Raw genomic sequence first — 20,209 nt, 5'->3', positions numbered from 1 at the left:
CACTTTTTGGAGTTATTTCTCTCTACATTTATGCATTGTGCATTTACATTTTATATGCATACTTTTTTCTTAAATCAAAACTTGGGTTTTCATTGTCCCTTCATCCTATAAAAAAAAAGAGAGAAAAGGCAAATAGAACAAAATGAAAATTTTAGAGTTTATGTATGGAAAAATAACAAATGTAAGTAAAGAAAATTTATTAACACACCACAAATGAACACAAAAGTTTTTCTATCCAAGTTTTGGAAATTCCACTTGTTCAACCCTAATACGTTGGAATTTTATAAGAAAGAGATTTTTCTACACATGTTTTAAAAAATGGATATGCATGTTTGAAATATGTTAAAGAAGCAAATTACCTTTGAATCCAAACCTTTTAAACAGAATAACAAACGCTCATTAAATTCTCAAGTGAACGTGCGGTGGGATATTTACCCGAGTCAAATAAGCCATTATTTTGCCCATTTACAAAAAGCTGACCTATCGACCATAGTTGATAGTAAAGTGATTTATGATGCGTAACAGGCTGTATTTTTGTAACGTATGACTTATGGATTGGGTGTCAACCCTCAGTTAAAAATCTCATGCTTCCCCCTTTTCCGACGATTGCAAAACCTAATATATAAAAACTGAAAAGAGTTTACAATCCCTTAAAGTTACAGAAACTTTTTGGAATTATCTCTCTCTAAATTTGTTCATTGTGCATCTTTATACTTTTTTCGTAAATCAAAACTTAATTTTTCACTTTCCCTTCATCTCCTAAACAAAAAAGAGATAAAAAGAAAATAGATCACAACGAAAGGAAAATTTTAGAGTTTATGTATGGAAACAATTTAAAGCAATAACAAATTTAAGTAAAGAAAATTTATTCACACACCACAAATGAACCCAAAAGTTTTCTTATCAAAGTTTAGGAAATTGCAATAGTTCGACCTTATTAGTTTTGAATTTAATAAGAAAGGGATTTTTCTACACATGTTTTAAAAAATAGATATGTATACTTGAATCTTGTTAAAGATACAAATTATCTATGGATCCAAACCTTTTAAAGAGAATTACAAACGCTCATTAAATTCTCAAGTGAACGTGTAGCGGAATATTTACCTGTGTCAAATAAACCATTATCTTGCCCATTTACAACAAGCGGACCTAACGATCATAGATGGTTGTAAAGTGATTTATCATGCATAACAGGCTATATTTTTGTAAGGAATGACTTATGGATTGCGAGTCAACACTTAGTTAAAAATCCTCGGCCTCCCCCTTTTCCAGACGATTGCAAAATTACAGACACTTTTTGGAATTATCTCTCTCTACATTTGTGCATTATGCATTTCCATTTTAGATGTTAACTTTTTTTCTTAAATCAAAACTTGTGTTTTCACTTTTCCTTCATCTTGTAAACAAAAAAGAGATAAAAGCCAAATAGATCACAACAAAATAAAAATTTTAGAGTTTATGTATGGAAAAAATTTAAACCAATAACAAATCTAAGTAAAGAAAATTTATTCACACACCACAAATGAACACAAAATTTTTTTTATCCAAGTTTGGGAAATTCCACTAGTTCAACCCTAATTGCTTGGAATTTGATAAGAAAGAGATTTTTCTACACTTGTTTTAAAAAATGCATTTGCATGCTTGAAACATGTTAAAGATGCAAATGACCTATGGATCCAAATATTTTAAAGAGAATAACAAACTCTCACTAACTTCTCATGTGACCATGCGGTGGGATATTTACCCGAGTCAAACAAGCTATTATTTTGCCCATTGACAAAAATCTGACCTAACGATCATAGAAGATTTTAACAGGCTATATTTTTGTAAGGAATGACTTACGGATTGGGAGTCACTCAGTTAAAAATTCCTCGTCTCCTCCTTTTCCCAACGATAGGAAAACCTTACACATAAAAACTAAAAAGATTTTTCAATCCCTAAAAATAACAAACACCTTTTGGAATTTCTCTCTCTAAAATTCTGCATTGTGCATTTCCATTTTAGATGTAAACTTTTTTCTTAAAACAAAACTTGAGTTTCCACTTTCCCTTTATCTCGTAAACAAAAAAGAGATATTAAGCAAATAGATCACAACAAAAAAAAAATTTAGAGTTTACGTATGGAAAATATTTTAAGCAATAACAAATGTAAGTAAATAAAATAACAAACGCTCATTAAATACTCAAGTTAACGAGCGGTGGGATATTTATCCGATTCAAATAAGCCATTAATTTGCCCATTTACAAAAAGCTGACCTAAAGATCATACATGAATGTAAAGTGAATTATCATGCGTAACGGGCTATATTTTTGTAAGGAATGACTTATGGATTGGGAGTCAACACTCAGTTAAAAATCCCCCGCCTCCCCTTTTCCCGACGATTTCAAAACCTAATACATAAAAAATAAAAAGAGTTTACAATCCCTAAAAATTATGAACACTTTTTGGAATTATCTCTCTCTACATTTGTGCATTGTGCATTTCCATTTTAGATGTATACTTTTTTATTAAAACTAAATTTAAGTTTCACTTTCCCTTCATCTCGTAAACGAAAAAGAGATAAAAGGCATATAGATCACAACAAAATGAAAATTTTAGATTTTAAGTATCAAAATTGTTTTGAAGAAATAACAAATGTAAGTAAACAAAATTTATTCGCACACCACAGATGAACACAAAAGTTTTTTTATCCAATTTTGGGAAATTCCACTAGTTCAACCCTAATAGCTTGAAATTTTATAAGAACGGGATTTGTCTACACATGTTTTAAAATATTTATATGCAAGCTTGAAACATGTTAAAGATGAAAATGACCTATGGATCCAAATCTTTTAAAGAGAATAACAAACGCTCATTAATTTCTCAAGTGAACGTGCAGTAGGATATTTACCTGAGTCAAACAAGCCATTATTTTGCCCATTACAAAAAGCTGACCTAATGATCATAGATGACTGTAAAGTGATTTATCTTGCGTAACGGGCTATATTTTTGTAAGGAATGACTTATGGATTGGGATTCAACACTTACTAAAAAATCCCCCGCCTCCCCCTTTTCCCAACAATTGCAAAACCTAATCTATAAAAACTGAAAAGAGTTTACAATCCTTAAAAATTACGGACACTTTTAGGAATTATCACTCTCCACATTTGTGCATTGTGCATTTCCATTTTAGATGTAAACTTTTTTCTTAAATCAAAACTTGAGTATTCACTTTCCCTTCATCTCGTAAACAAAAAAGATATAAAAGGCAAATAGATCACAAAAAAATGAAAATTTTAGATTTTATGTATGGAAAAAATTTTAAGTAATAACAAATATAAGTAAATAAAATTTATTCACACACCACAAAGGAAGACAAAAGTTTTGTTATCCAAGTTTGAGAAATTCCACTAGTTCAACCCTAATAGGTACGAATTTTATAAGAAAAAGATTTTTCAACGCATGTTCTAAAAAATGGATATGCATGCTTGAAACATATTAAAGATGCAAATGAACTATGGATCAAAACCTTATTAAATTCTCAACTGAACGTGTGGTGGGATATTTTCCCGAGTTTTGCCCATTTACAAAAAGATGACCCAACGATTATGGATGATCGTAAAGTGAATTATTGTGCATAACGGGCTATATTTTTCTTAGGAATGACTTATGGATTCGGAGTCAACAACAAGTTAAAAATCCCCCGCCTCCCCAATTTTCCCGGTATTGCAAAACCTAATATATAAACACAAAAAAGAGTATACAATCCCAATAAATTACAGACATTTTTTGAAAATATCACTCTCCACATTTGTCCATTGTGCATTTCCATCTTAGATCTATACTTTTTTCTTAAATCAAAACTTGTGGTTTCACTTTCCCTTCATCTCGTAAACAAAAAAGGGATAAAAGGAAAATAGATCACAACAAAACGAAAATTTTAGAGTTTATGAATGGAAAAAATATAAAGCAACAACAAATGTAAGTAAAAAAAATTTATTCACACACCACAAATGAACAAAAAAGTTTTGTTATCCAATTTTGGAAAATTCCACTACTTCAACCCTAATAGCTTGGAATTTAATAAGAAAGGGATTTTTCTACGCATGATTTAAAAAATGGATATGCATGCTTGAAACATGTTAAAGATGCAAATGACCTATGAATCCAAATCTTTTAAAAAATCTCTTTAAATTCTCAAGTGAACGTGTGGTGGGATATTTAGCCGAGTCAAATAAGCCATTATTTTTCCCATTTAAAAAAAGGTGACCTAACGATCATAGATGATTTTAAAGAGATTTATCATGTGTAACAGGCAATATATTTTTTAGGAATGACTTATGGATTGGGAGTCAACACTCAGTTAAAAATCCCTCGCCTCCCCCTTTTCCCGATGATTGCAAAACCTAATACATAAAAAATAAAAAGAGTTTACATTCCCAAAAAATTATGAACACTTTTTGGAATTATCTCTCTCAACATTTGTGCATTTTGCATTTCCATTTTAGATCTATACTTTTTTCTTAAAAAAAAATTGAGTTTCCACTTTCCCTTCATCTCGTAAACAAAAAAGAGATAAAAGGCAAATAGATCACAATAAAATGAAAATTTTAGAGTTTATGTATGGAAAAAATTTAAAGCAATTACAAATGTAAGTAAAGAAAATTTATTCACACACCACAATTGGACACAAAAGTTTTCTTATCATAATTTAGGAAATTCCAATAGTTCAACGTAATAGCTTGGAATTTTATAAGAAATGAATTTTCCTACACAAGTTTTAAAAACTAGAAATGCATGCTTGAATCCTGTTAAAGATGCAAATGACCTATGGATCCAAACCTTTTAAAGACAATAACAAACGCTCATTAAATTCTCAAGTGAACGTGCGGTGGGATATTTTCCCGAGTGTAAAAAGCAATTATTTTGTCCTTTTACAAAAAGTTGACCTAACAATGATAGATGATTGTAAAGTAGTTTGTCATTCATAACAGGCTATATTTTTGTAAGCAATGACTTATGGATTGGGAGTCAACAGTCAATTAAAAATCCCCCACCTCCCCCTTTTCCAGACGATTGCAAAACCTAATATATAAAAACAAAAACGAATTTACAATCCCTAAAAATTACAGACACTTTTTGGAATTATCTCTCTCTACATTTGTGCATTGTGCATTTTCATTTTAGATGTATATTTTTTTCTTAAATAAAAACTTGAGTTTTCACTTTCCCTTCATCTCGTAAACAAAAAAGAGATAAAAGGCAAATAGATCACAACAAATTGAAAATTTTAGAGTTTATGTATGGAAAAAAATTACACCAAAAAATATGTGAGTTAAGAAAATTTATTCACACACCACAAATGAATACAAAAGTTTTGATATCCATGTTTTATGAAATACCACAAGTTCAACCTAATAGCTTGGAATTTTATAAGAAAGGGATTTTTCTACACTAGTTTTAAAAAATGGATATGCAAGCTTGAAACAAGTAAAAGAAGCAAATGCTCTATGGATCTAAACATTTTGAAGAGAATAAAAAATGTTCATTAAATTCTCAAGTGAATGTTCGGTGGGATATTTACCCGAGTCAAACAAGCCATTATTTTGCCCATTTAAAAAAAGCTGACCAAACGATCATAGATGATTGTAAAGTGATTTATCATGAGTAACGGACTATATTTTTTTAAGGAATGACCTACGGATTGGGAGTCAACAGTCAGTTAAAAATCCCCCACCTCCCCCTTTTCCCAACGATTGCAAAACCTTAAATATAAAAACTAAAAAGAGTTTACAATCCCTAAAAATTATGGATACTTTTTGGAATTATATCTCTCTAAATTTGTGCATTGTGCATTTCCATTTTAGATATATACTTTTTTCTTAAATCAAATCTTGAGTTTTCACTTTCCCTTCATCTCGTAAACAAAAAAAAGATAAAAGGCAAATAGATCACAAAAAAATGAAAATTGAAGAGTTTTAGTATGGAAAAAAATTAAATAAATAACAAATGTAAGTAAAGAAAATTTATTCACACACCACAAATAAACTCAAAAGTTTTCTTATCCATGTTTGGGAAATTCTACTAGTTTAACCCTAATAGCAAGGAATTTTAAAAGAAAGGGATTTTTCTACACATGTTTCAATAAATGGATATGCATGCTTGAAACATGTTAAAAATGCAAATGACCTATGGATCCAAACTTTTCAAAGAGAATAACAAACGCTCATTAAATTCTCAAGTGAACGTGCGGTGGAAAATTTACCCAAGTCAAACAACCTATTATTTTTCCCATTTACAAGAAGCTGACCTCACAATCATAGATGATTGTAAAGTGATTTCTCATGCGTAACGGGTTATATTTTTGTGAGGAATGACTATGGATTGGGAGTCAACGGTCAGTTAAAAATCCCCAGCCTCCCCCTTTTCCCGACGATTGCAAAACCTAATATATAAAAACTAAAAAGAGTTTACAATCCCTAAAAATTATAGACACTTTTTGGAATTATCTCTCTCTACATTTGTGTGTTGTGCATTTCCATTTTAGATGTATACTTTTTTTTTTTTTTGAAAACTTGAGTTTTCACTTTCCCTTCATCTCGTAAACAAAAAAGAGATAAAATGCAAATAGATCACAAAAAAATAAAAATTTTAGATTTTGTATGGAAAAAGTTTAAAGGAATAGTAAAGAAAATTTGTTCACACACCAAAAATGAACACAAAAGTTTTGTTATCCTAGTTTTGGAAATTCCACTAGTTCAACCCAAATAGCTTGGAATTTTATAAGAAATAGATCTTTCTACGCATGTTTTAAAATATAGATATGCATGCTTGAAAAATTTTAAAGATGCAAATGACCTTATGATCCAAACCTTTTAAAGAGAATAACAAACGCTCATTAAATTCTAAAGCGAACGTGCGGTGGGATATTTACCCGAGTCAAACAAGCATATATTTTGCCCATTTACAAAAACCTGACCTAAAGATTGTAGATTATTGTAAAGTGAATTATCATCCATAACGAGCTGTTTTTTTTTGTAAGTAATAACTTATGGAAAAAATTTAAAGCAACAAAAAATGTAAGTAAAGAAAATTTATTCACACACCACAAATGAACACAAAAGTTTTGTTATCCAAGTTTGGGAAATTCTACTAGTTCAACCCTAATAGCTTGGAATTTTAGAAGAAAGGGATTTTTCTTTAGATGTTTGAAAAAATGGATATGCAAGCTTGAAACATGTTAAAGAAGCAAATGACCTATGGATTCAAACCTTTTGAAGAAAATAACAACCACTCATTAAATTCTCAAGTGAACGTATGGTGGGATATTTACACGAGTCAAAAAAACCATTATTTTGTTCATTTAGAAAAAGCTGACCTAACGGTCATAGATGATTGTAAGGTGATTTATCATGCATAAAGGGCTATATTTTTTTAAGGAATGACTTATGGATCTGGAGTCAACACTCAGTTAAAAATCCCATGCCTCCCCCTTTTCCCGACGATTTCAAAACCAAATATTAAAAAACTAAAAAGATTTTACAGTCCTTAAAAATTTCGGACACTTTTTAGAATTATCTCCCTCTACAATTTTGCATTGTGCTTTTCCATTTTAGATGTATACTTTTTTCATACATCAAAAATTGAGTTTTCACATTCCCTTCATGTCGTAAACAAAAAATGAGATAAAAGGCAAATAGATCTCAAGTTTAAGCCTAGCAAATGAGATAAAAACTTTAAGCAATAACAAATGTAAGTAAAGAAAATTTATTCCCACACCACAAATGAACACAAAAGTTTTGTTATCCAAGTTTGGGAAATTCCACTTGTTCAACCCTAATAGCTTGGAATTTTATGAGAAAAAGATTTTTCTACACATGTTTTAAAAAATGGATATGCATGCTTGAAATAAATTAAAGATGCAAATGACCCATAGATCCAAACCTTTTAAAGAGAATAACAAATGGTCATTAAATTCTCAAGTGTACGTGCGGTGAGATATTTTCCCAAGTCAAACAAGCCATTATTTTGCCCATTTTCAAAAATCTGACTAAAAGATCATAGATTATTGTATAGTGATTTATCATGTGCAACGGGCTATTTTTTTTAAGGAATAACTTATGGATTGGGAGTCAACTATCAGTTAAAAATCCCTCGCCTCCCCCTTTTCCCGACGATTGTAAAACCTGATATATAAGAACTAAAACTATTTTACAATCCCTAAAAATTACGGACACTTTTTGGAATTATCTCTCTCTACATTTTTGCATTGTGCATTTCCATTTTAGATGTATACTTTTTTCTTAAATCAAAACTTGAGTTTTCACTTTCCCTTCATCTCGTAAACAAAAACGACATAAAAGGCAAATAGATCACAACAAACTGAAAATTTTAGAGTTTATGTACAGAAAAAATTTAAGGTAATCAGAAATGTGAATAAATAAAATTTATTCACACACCAAAATGAACACTCAAGTTTTGTTATCCAAGTTTGGGAAATTCCACAAGTTCAACCCTAATAGCTTGGAGTTTTATAAGAAAGGGATTTTTCTACACATGTTTTAAAAAAGGGATATGCATCCTTCAAACATGTTGAAGATGCAAATAACCTATGGATCCAAATATTTTAAAGAGAATAACAAATAGTCATTAAATTCTGAAGTGAACGTGCGGTGGGATATTCACTCGAGTCAAACAAGCCATTATTTTGGCCATTTAAAAAAACTAGACCTAAAGATCATAGATGATTGTAAAGTGATTTATCATGCGTAATGGGCTATATTTTTGTAAGGAATGACTGAAAGATTGGGAGTCAACACTGAGTTAAAAATCCCCCGTCTCCCCCTTTTTCCTGACGATTCCAAAACCTAATATATAAAAACTAAAATAGAGTTCACAATCCCTTAAAATTATGGACACATTTTGGAATTATATCTCTCTACATTTGTGCATTGTGCATTTCCATTTTAGATGTATACTTTTTTCTTAAATCAAAATTTTAGTTTTCACATTCTCTTCATCTCGTAAACAAAAAATTGATATTAGGCAAATAGATCACAACAAAATAAAAATTTTAGAGTTTAGGTATGGAAAAAATTTAAAGAAATAATTAATGTAAGTAAAAAAAATTTATTCACACACCACAAATGAACACAAAAGTTTTGTTATCCAAGTTTTGAAAAATCCACTAGTTCAACCCTAATATCTTGGAATTTTATAAGAAAGGGATTTTTCTACACATGTTTTAAAAAGTGGATATGCTTGTTTAAAACATGTTAAAGATGCAAATGACCTATGGATCCAAACCTTTTAAAGAGAATAACAAATGCTCATTAAATTCTCAAGTGAACGTGCGGAGGGATATTTACACGAGTCAAACCATTATTTTACCCATTTACAAAAAGCTGACCTAACTATCATAGATGATTGTAAAGTGATTTATCATGTGTAACGGGCTATATTTTTGTAAGGAATGACTTATGGTTTGGGAGTCAACACTCAATTAAAAATCCTCCGCCTCCCCCTTTTCTGGACGATTGCAAAACCTAATATATAAAAACTACCAAGAGTTTACAATACCTAAAATTGTGAATTCTTTTTGGAATTGTCTCTCTCTACATTTGTACATTGTCCATTTCCATTTTAGATGTGTACTTTTTTCTTAAATAAAAACTTGAGTTTTCACTTTCCCTTTATCTCGTAAACAAAAAAGAGATAAAAGGCAAATAGATCACAACAAAATGAAAATTGCAGAGTTTATGTATGGAAAAAATGAAAGCAAAAACAAATGTAAGTAAAGAAAGTTTATTCACAGTCCAAAAATGAACACAAAAGTTTTGTTATCCTTGTTTGGGAAATTCCACTAGTTTAACCATAATAGCTTGGAATTTTATAAGAGAGGGATTTTCTACACATGTTTTAATAAATGGATATGCATGCTAGAAAAATTTATAGATGCAAATGACCTATGGATCCAAAACTTTCAAAGAGAATAATAAACGCTCAATAAATTCTCAAGTGAACGTGCGGAGGGATATTTACCCGTGTCAAATAAGCCATTATTTTTCCCATTTACAAAAAGCTTACCTTACGATCATAGATGATTATAAAGTGATTTATCTTGCGTAATGGGCTATATTTTTGTAAGTAATGAGTTATGGATTGGGAGTCAACAGTCAGTTAAAAATCCCCCGCCTCCCCCTTTTCATGACGATTGCAAAACCTAATATATAAAACTAAAAAGAGTTTACAATCCAAAAAATTACAGAGACTTTTTGTTATTATCTCTCTACATTTGTACGTTGTGCATTTCCATTTTAGATGTATACTTTTTTCTTAAATCAAAGCTTGAGATTCACTTTCCCTTCTTCTCGTAAACAAAAAAGAGATAAAAGGAAAATAGATCACAATAAATTGAAAATTTTAGAGTTCATGTATGCAAAAAATTTAAACCAATAACAAATGTAAGTAAAAAAAATTTATTCACATACCACAAATGAACACAAAAGTTTTTTTATCCAAGTTCGGGAAATTCCTCTAGTTCAACCCTAATAACTTGGAATTTTATATGAAAGTGATTGACAAACCTAATATATAAAAACTAAAAAGATTTTACAATCCCTAAAAGTTACAAACACTTTTTGCAAATACCTCTCTCTACATTTGTGCATTTTGAATTTCCATTTTAAAAGTATACTTTTTTCTTAAATCAAAACTTCTGTTTTCACTTTCCCTTCATCTGGTAAACAAAAAAGAGATGATAGTTTTAGAGTTTATGTACAAAAAAAAAAGAAGCAAAAACAAATGTAAGTAAAGAAAATTTATTCACACACCACAAATGAACACAAAAGTTTTGTTATCCATGTTTTGGAAATTCCACAAGTTCAACCCTAATAGCTTGGAATTTTTTAAAAAAGGGATTTCTCTACACTTGTTTTAAAAAATGGATTGCATGCTTGAAACAAGTTGAAGATGTAAATGACCTATGGATCCAAACCTTTTAAAGAGAATAAAAAATGCTCATTAAATTCTAGAGTGAACATGCAGTGGCATATTTACCAGAGTCAAACAAGTCATTATTTTGCCCATTTACAAAAAGTTGACCAAATGATCATAGTTGATTCTAAAGTAATATATCATGCATTACGGGCTATATTTTTGTAAGGAATGACTTATGGATTAGGAGTCAATAGTCAGTTAAAAAACCCCCACCTCCCCCTTTTCACGACGATTGCAAAACCTAATATATAAAAACTAAAAAGAGTTTACAATCCCTAAAAATTACGGACACATTTTGGAGTTATCTCTCTCTAAATTTGTGCAATTTGCATTTCCATTTTAGATGTATACTTTTTTCTTAAATCAAAACTTGAGTTTTCACTTTCCCTTCATCTCATATAAAAAAAAGAGATAAAAGGCAAATAGATCACAAAAAATGAAAATTTTGAGTTTATGAATGGAAAAAATTTAAAGAAATAACAAATGTAAGTGAAGAAAATCTAATCACACACCATAGATGAACACAAAATTTTGTTATCCAAGTTTGGGAAATTCCTCTAGCTCAACCCTAATAGCTTGGAATTTTATAAGAAAGAGATTTTTCAACACATGTTTTAAAAAATGGATATACATGCTTGAAACATGTTAAAGATGCAAATGACCTATGGATCCAAACCTTTTAAAGAGAATATCGAACGCTCATTAAATTCTTAACTGAACATGCGATGGGATATTTACACGGGTCAAACAAGCCATTTTGTTGCCCATTTACAAAAAGCTGATCTAACGATCATAGATGATTGTAAAGTGATTTATCATGCGTAACGGACTATATTTTTGTAAGGAATGACTAATGGATTGGGAGTCAACACTCAGTTAAAAATCCCCCGTCTCCCCCTTTTCCCTACGATTGCAAAACCTTATATATAAAAACTAAAAAGAGTTTACAATCCCTATAAATTATGGACACTTTTTGGAATTATCTCTCTCTACATTTGTGCATTGTGCAATTCCATTTTAGATGTATACTTTTTTCTTAAATCAAAACTTGAGTTTTCACGATAAAAACCAAATAGATTATAACAAAATGAAAATTTTAGAGTTTATCTATGGAAAAAATTTAACGCAATAAGAAATGTAAGTAAAGAAAGTTTATTCACACACCACAAATGAACACAAAAGTTTTGTTATCATAGTTTGGGAAATTCCACTAGTTCAACCCTAATAGCTTGGCATTTTATAAGAAATGGATTTTTCTACACATGTTTAAAAAAATGTATATACAGGCTTGAAACTAGTTAAAGATGCAAATGACCTATGCATCCAAACCTTTTAAAGAGAATAACAAACGTTAATTAAATTCTCAAGTGAACGTGTGGTGGGATATTTACCTGATTCATACAACCCATTATTTTGCCCATTTACAAAAAGTTGACATAGCAATCATAGATGATTGTAAAATCATTTATCATGCGTACGGGCTATAATTTTGAAAGAAATTACTTATGGATTGGGTGTCAACACTAAGTTAAAAATTCCCTGCCTCCAGCTTTTCCCGAAGATTGAAAAACCTAATATATAAAAACTAAAAAGAGATTACAATCACTAAAAATTACGGACACCTTTTGGAATTATCTCTCTCTACTTTTGTGCATTGTGCATTTCCATTTTGGAAGTATACTTTTTTGTTAAATCAAAAGTTGAGTTTTCACTTTCCCGTCATCTCGTAAACAAAAAAAGAGATAAAAGGCAAATAGATCACAACAAAATGAAAATTTTAGAGTTTATGTATCCAAAAAATTTTAAGAAATAACAAAGGTTAGTATAGAAAATATTCTTACACACCACAAATGAACACAAAAGTTTTGTTATCAGAGTTTGGGAAATTCCACTAGTTCAACCCTAATAGCTTTGAATTTTATGTGGAAGAGATTTTTCTACACATGTTTTAAATAACGGTTATTCATGCTTGAAACATGTTAAAGATGCAAATGACTTAAGGATCCAAAACTTAGAAAGAGAATAACAAACGCTCATTAAATTCTCAAGAGAACGTGCAGTGGGATATTTACCCAATCAAACAAGCCATTATTTATGCCCATTTACAAAAAGTTGACCTAACGATCACAGATGATTGTAAAGTAATTTATCAAGCGTAATGGGCTACATTTTTGTAAGGAATGACTTATGGATTGGGAGTCAACACTCAGTTAAAAATTCCCCTTTTCCCAACGATTGGAAAACCTAATATATAAAAACTAAAAAGAGTTTCCAATCCCTAAAAATTACAGACACTTTTTGGAATTATCTCTCTCTACATTTGTGCATTGTGCATTTCCATTTTGGAGGTATACTTTTTTCATAAATCAAAACTTGAGTTTTAACTTTCCCTTCATCTCGTAAACAAAAAAGATATAAAAGGCAAATAGATCATAACAAAATGAAAATTTTGGAGTTTATGTATGGAAAAAATCTAAAGCAATAAAAAATTTTAAGTAAAGAAATGTTCTTCACACATATCAAATGAACACAAAATTTTTGTTATCCAAGTTTAGGAAATTCCACTAGTTCAACCCTAATAGATCTGAATTTTATAAGAAAATAATTTTTCTGCACTTGTTTTAAAAAATGGATATGAATGCTTGAAACATGTGAAAGATGAAAATGACCTATGGATCCAAACCTTTTAAAGGGAATATTAAACGCTCATTAAATTCTCAAATGAACGTTCGGTGGGATATTTACCCGAGTTAAACAAGCCATTATTTTGTCCAATTACAAAAAGCTGACCTAACAATCAAAGATGATTGTGAAGTGATTTATCATGCATAACAGGCTATATTTTTTTAGGGAATGACTTATGGATTGGGAGTCAACACTCAGTTAAAAATCCCCAGCCTCCCCTTTTCCCAATGATTGCAAAACATAATATATAAAAAATAAAAAGAGTTTCAACCCTAAAAATTATAGAAACTTTTGGAATTATCTCTCTCTACATTTGTTCATTGTGCATTTCCATTTTGGATGTATACTTTTTTCTTAAATCAAAACTTGAGTTTTCACTTTCCCTTCATCTCGTAAACATAAAAGATATAAGAGGCAAATAAATCACAACAAAATGAAAATTTTAGAGTTTATGTATCGAAACAATTTAAAGTAATAACAAATGTAAGTAAAGGAAATATTTTCACACACCACAAATGGTCACAAAAGTTTTTTTATGAAAGTTTGGAAATTTTCACTAGTTCAACCCAAATAGCTTGGAATTTTATAAGAAAGAGATTTTTCTACACATGTTTTAAAAAATGGATATGCATGCTTGAAACATGTTAAAGATGCAAATGACCTACGGATGCAAACCTTTTAAAGAGAATAACAAACGCTCATTAAATTCTCAAGTGAATGTGCGGTGGGATTTTTACTCAAGGTAAACAAGCTATTATTTTGCCCAATTACAAAAAGCTGACCTAATGATCATAGATGCTTGTAAAGTAATTGATCATCCTTAACTGCATATATTTTTGTATGGAATGACTTATGGATTGGGAGTCAACACTCAATTAAATATCCCCCGCCTACCCCTTTTCGCAATGATTGCAAAATATAATATATAAAAACTCAAAAGAGTTTATAATCCCGAAAAATTACAGACACTTTTTGGAATTATCTCTTTCTACTTTTGTGCATTGCGCATTTCCAATTTAGATGTATAATTTTTTCTTAAATCAAAACTTAAGTTTTCACTTTCCCTTCATCTTGAAAACAAAAAAGAGATAAAACGCAAATAGATCACAACATAATGAAAATTTTAGAGTTTATGTATGGAAAAAATTTTAAGCAATAACAAATATAAGTAAAGAAAATTTATTCACACACCACAAATGAAAACACAATTTTTGTTATCCAAGTTTGGGAACTTCCACTACTTCAACCTAAATAGCTTGGAATTTTATATGAAAATTTCTTTTTTGTATATGTTTTAAAAAATGGAGATGCAAGCTTGAAACATGTTCAAGATGCAAATGACCTATGCATCCAAACCTTTTAAAGAGAATCACAAACGTTCATTAAATTCTCAATTGAACGTGGAGTGAGATATTTACCCGAGTCAAACAAGCCATTATTTTGCCCATTTACAAAAAGCTGACCTAAGGATCATAGATGATTGTAAAGTGAATTGTCATGTGTAATGGGCTATATTTTTTTAAGGAATGGCTTATGGATAGGTGTTCCAGTCAGTTAAAAATCCACCACCTCCAACATTTGTGCATTGTGCATTTCAAGTTGGCATGTATACTTTTTTCTTAAATCAAAACTTGAGTTTCACTCTCCCTTTTTCTCGTAAACAAAAAAGATATAAAAGGTAAATAGATCACAAAAAAATTAAAATTTTAGATTTTTTGTGTGGAAAAAATTTAAAGCAATAACAAATATAAGTAAACAAAATTTATTCACACACCACAAAATGAACACAAAAGTTTTGTTATCCAAGATTGGGAAATTCCACTAGTTCAACCCTAATAGCCTAGAACTTTATAAGAAAGAGATTTTTCTACACATGTTTTAAAAAATGGATATGCATGCTTGAAACATGTTAAAGATGCAAATGACGTACGGATCCAAACCTTTTAAAGAGAATAACAAACGCTCATTAAATTCTCAAGTGAACGTGAGGTGGGATTTTTACTCAAGTCAAACAAGCTATTATTTTGCCCAATTACAAAAAGTTGACCTCACGATCATAGATGATTGTAAAGTAATTGATCATGCGTAATGGGATATATTTTTTTATGCAATGACATATGGACTTGGAGTCAACACTCAATTAAATATCCTCCGCCTGCCCCTTTTCTCGACGATTGCAAAACCTAATATATAAAAACTCAAAAGAGTTTATAATCCCAAAAATTTACGGACAATTTTTGGAATTATCTCTCTCTACTTTTGTGCATTGTGCATTTCCATTTTCGATGTACACTTTTTTCTTAAATATAAACTTAAGTATTCACTTTCCCTTCATCTCGAAAACAAAAAAGAGATAAAAGGAAAATATATCACAACAAAATGAAAATTTTAGAGTTTATGTATGGAAAAAATTTAAAGCAATAACAAATATAAGAAAAGAAATTTATTCACAAACCAAAAATGAAAAAAAAAAAATTTGTCATCCAAGTTTGGGAAATTCCACTACTTCAACCCTAATAGCTTGGAATTTTATAAGAAAAAGATTTTTTTGCATATGTTATAAAAAATGGATATTCAAGATTGAAACATGTTAAAGATGCAAATAACCTATGCATCCAAACCTTTTAAAGATAATAACAAGCATTGATTAAATTCTCAATTGAACGTGCAGTGGGATATTTACTCGAGTCAAACAAGCCATTATTTTGCCCATTTTCAAAAAGCTAACTTAAGGATCATAGATGATTGTAAAGTGAATTATCATGCGTAACGGGCTATATTTTTGTAAGGAATGACTTATGGATTGGGAGTCAACACTTAGCTAAAAATCCGCCACTTCCCCTTTTTCCCGACGGTTGTAAAACCTAATATATAAAAACTAAAAAGAGTTTACAGTCCCTAAAAATTACATACACTTTTTGGAATTATCTCCTTCTACATTTATGCAGTGTAAATTTCCATTTCACATGTATATTTTTTTCTTAAATCAAAACTTGAGTTTTCACTTTCCCTTCATCTTGTAATAAAAAAAGTGATAAAAGGCAAATAGATCACAACAAAATGAAAATTTTAGAGTTTATGTATGGAAAAATAACAAATGTAAGTAAAGAAAATTTATTAACACACCACAAATGAACACAAAAGTTTTGTGATCCATGTTAGGGAAATTCCACTTGTTCAACCCTAATAGTTTGGAATTTTATAAGAAAGAAATTTTTCTACACATGTTTTCAAAAATGGATATACAAGCTTGAAACATGTTTGTTGAATGATAACCTCAAGCCCAAAGGACCAAGGAAGTGCCACATATCTAAGAGTATTATAAAGATGGGCAACATGACCAAGGAAGGCTTACAAGATGGGCTCAAGCCCATAAGAAGTAGGACCCACAATGATTACCATGAGCTGGCATCCTTATCACATAAGTTGGAAGATCGAGAAGGACTCACAAAAGTTTATTATCTTATGGTCACTTCAAAGAAGAGTTTTATTTTGAGTGATGTTTGTCTTTTATCTATATTGAGTTATTTGATAATGTTATGTCTTATCTTTAAGTGTTAGAGTTTGGGTGTAATTGGGACAAGGGTAGTTTTATTGTAATTGGACTCTACTACCTACCTCTATTATAAATAGAGGTTCATGTACTCATATTACAACAAGTTATTGATGTGAATGAAGTATTTTACTTTTCCTTAAACTCAACATGGTATCAGAGCAAGTTCTGTGAGTTGACTTGGTCAACTCACAGAGGTAATGTGATATGTTTCTCTAAACTCTAAACCCTAGGTCTAGGTTCATAGTTTTTTTTTTAGTCCCTTGACCCTTAGATTACTTTGATTGTATACCTCTATACATAGTTTTTAAAGTTGCAAATTATATATTTACAAAAATATATTTTAGTTTACTTTCCAAAGAAAACCTTTTTGTTCCAATCGGAGTCATCTACAGAAAGATATCGATATTTGAATGAGGGAAGGTCAGTTTGCAAAAGGTTAGAGCAGTAGCAGCAATCTTCCGATTCTGAGGTATTTTTTGCTATCAAGAACTAGATTTTATATGGAGAAATATATAACAAGAGAAATATCTATAAGTATATTCTTTTACCTATTCAACCATTTTTTTATCTGAGTTATCTACAAAGAAAAATCGATATTTGAAGCAGCAAAGGTAAGATTGAAAAAGAGGTTGAGCGGCAATAGAAAGTTTCAAATTCCTTGGTATTTTATGCTATCAAGAAAGAGACTTTATATGGAGAAATATATATCAAAAGAAATATATGTAAGTCTATTTTCTTACCTATTCAACCAATCCTCGGTATGATAGTTTTATAAGGAGATATTGATCTTTGAAGAGTCAATGGTTATTCAGGAAAAATAGGAGAAACGGTATTTAGTTTGGCCAGATGACAGAGACCGAAATATATCAGATTATTTATCTTCTGAAAATTATATTTGATGAATTTAATTTATAATTTGATGAAAGGTATTTAAGTCTACTTTCATAAGAAAAATATTTCATGTCAAACTGATCTATATTGAAAGATATATTCGAATTGGAAAAATCAAAGGTCATTCAGGTAATCTGTTACATTGAAAATCCGAATTTAAGCCAATTTATTTTGTGTCACTGTTTGAGTTGATATATCAGGAAAATATCTCAATTTTCCCTGGTTTGAGGGCTTATTTATACACCTTTTTTATTTTGGCTTATTGCTACATGTATGATATTTGGTTCAAGCTAGGATCACTACCATGACCTCCTACATTGAGGGGGAGAAGTAAAAGTAGTTCAAGGAAGAGGTATTTATTCCTTATGTTGTGGATAAGTTTATGTGACCAAAATATTCAAGAAAGGGGGAACACAAAAGATGAAGCTTGTGCATCTAAGAAATTTTTTTTATATCGGATTATGATTATTTCATGGGTCCTTCTAGAAGAAGTATTATTTTGGTTCATGTTGTATGTGTTGGACGATGGTCGTGTTATATTCAATTGCAGCTATTATGTCTCTTTGGGGACATTATTATTAAAGAAGAGGTGGCCTCATGTCATCATTTATTTTACTCCATCAAAAATATCAAAATTATTTTTGGTTGGGAGTCCATGACGGAGAAACTTCATCCCCGTCAAAAAGATCAAAATTATTTGTGGTTGGAAGTCCTTGATGGAGGAACTTCATCCCCGTCAAAAAGATCAAAATATTTGTCATTGGAAGTCCATGACGGAGGAACTTATAATTACATCCATCCCCCCCTCCCCCCCTGTAATGGCTTTTATGTCTCCTACCACTTGAGAGTTGTTGTCCTATGGAGGGACACGGTGGTGGACACTTCAGTGCAATGCCGATAGACACACTACCAATAGAAGATCGAGTATGCCCTACATCCTGCATTAGCACTGGAGTATGGAGCAATGGCTTACTGGCTAGGAGTGGTTTTTACTCTCACTTATATTATTCCACAATGCCTCAATGAAGGACGCAACAGTGTGAGGGAGAGTATTGGAAGATGAAGGCATATTGAAAGATGTGCCATTTTATTAAAAAATATTCTATACAACATTTTCAGCAAGCTGGGAGTTCATGTTGTTCTCTCACCCCAGCTTGAGGGGGAGTGTCGATATATAAGTTCAAGCCCACACGACCAAGGAAGGCCCACAAGATGGGCACAAGCCCATAAGAAGTAGGACCCACAATGATTACCATGAGTTGACATCCTTATCACATAAGTTGGAAGATCAAAAAGGACTCACAAAAGTATCTTATCTTATGGTCACATCAAAGAAGAGTTTTAGTTTCAGTTATTTTTGTCTTTTATTATTGGAAGATAAGATCAAGCCCAAACGACCAAGGAAGGCCCACAAGATGGACCCAAGGCCATAAGAAGTAGGACCCACAATGATTACCAAGTGCTGGCATCCTTATCACATCAGTTGGAAGATCAAGAAGGACTCAGAAAAGTATCTTTATCTTAGGGTCATGACCTTGAATAGTTTAAGTTTAAGTTATATTTGTCTTTTATCAATATTGAGTTACCTAATTATGTTAGGACTTACCTTAAGTGTTACAGTTTGGGTGTAATTGGGACAAGGGTAGTTTTATTGTAATTAGATTCTACTACTTTCCTCTATAATAAGTAAAGGTTCATGTTCTCTGTTTACAACCAGTTATTGAAGTCAATGAAGTCTTTCTCTTTTTCTTAAATTCAACATGGTATCAGAGCAGGTTCTCTGAGTTGACTTAGTCAACTCACGGAGGAAATGTGATCCTTTTCTCTAAACCCTAAATCTTAAGTCTAGGTTCTTAGTTATTATTTTTCCAGTCCCTACACCCGTTGTTTTCTTTGTTGTTTTGTACATCAATACAAAGTTTTTCATATTACAAAATATATATTGACGAAAAGATATTTGAGTCTACTTTAAAAAAAAAAAATTGTTCCAATCGGAGTTATCTACAGAGATATATAGATATTTGAATGAGCGAAGGTCAGATTGCAAAAAGGTTTGAGCAGCAGTAGCAATCTTCCGATTCAGAGGTATTTTTTGCTATC

The sequence above is a fragment of the Aristolochia californica genome, unplaced genomic scaffold, assembly GCF_029961685.1.
Source record: "Aristolochia californica isolate CCGP_79_NKW_82.1479 unplaced genomic scaffold, dmAriCali1.0.hap1 SCAF_3, whole genome shotgun sequence".
NCBI classification, from domain to species: Eukaryota; Viridiplantae; Streptophyta; class Magnoliopsida; order Piperales; family Aristolochiaceae; genus Aristolochia; species Aristolochia californica.
The sequence above is the reverse complement of the archived record's forward strand: the minus strand, read 5'-3'. Positions refer to the sequence as shown.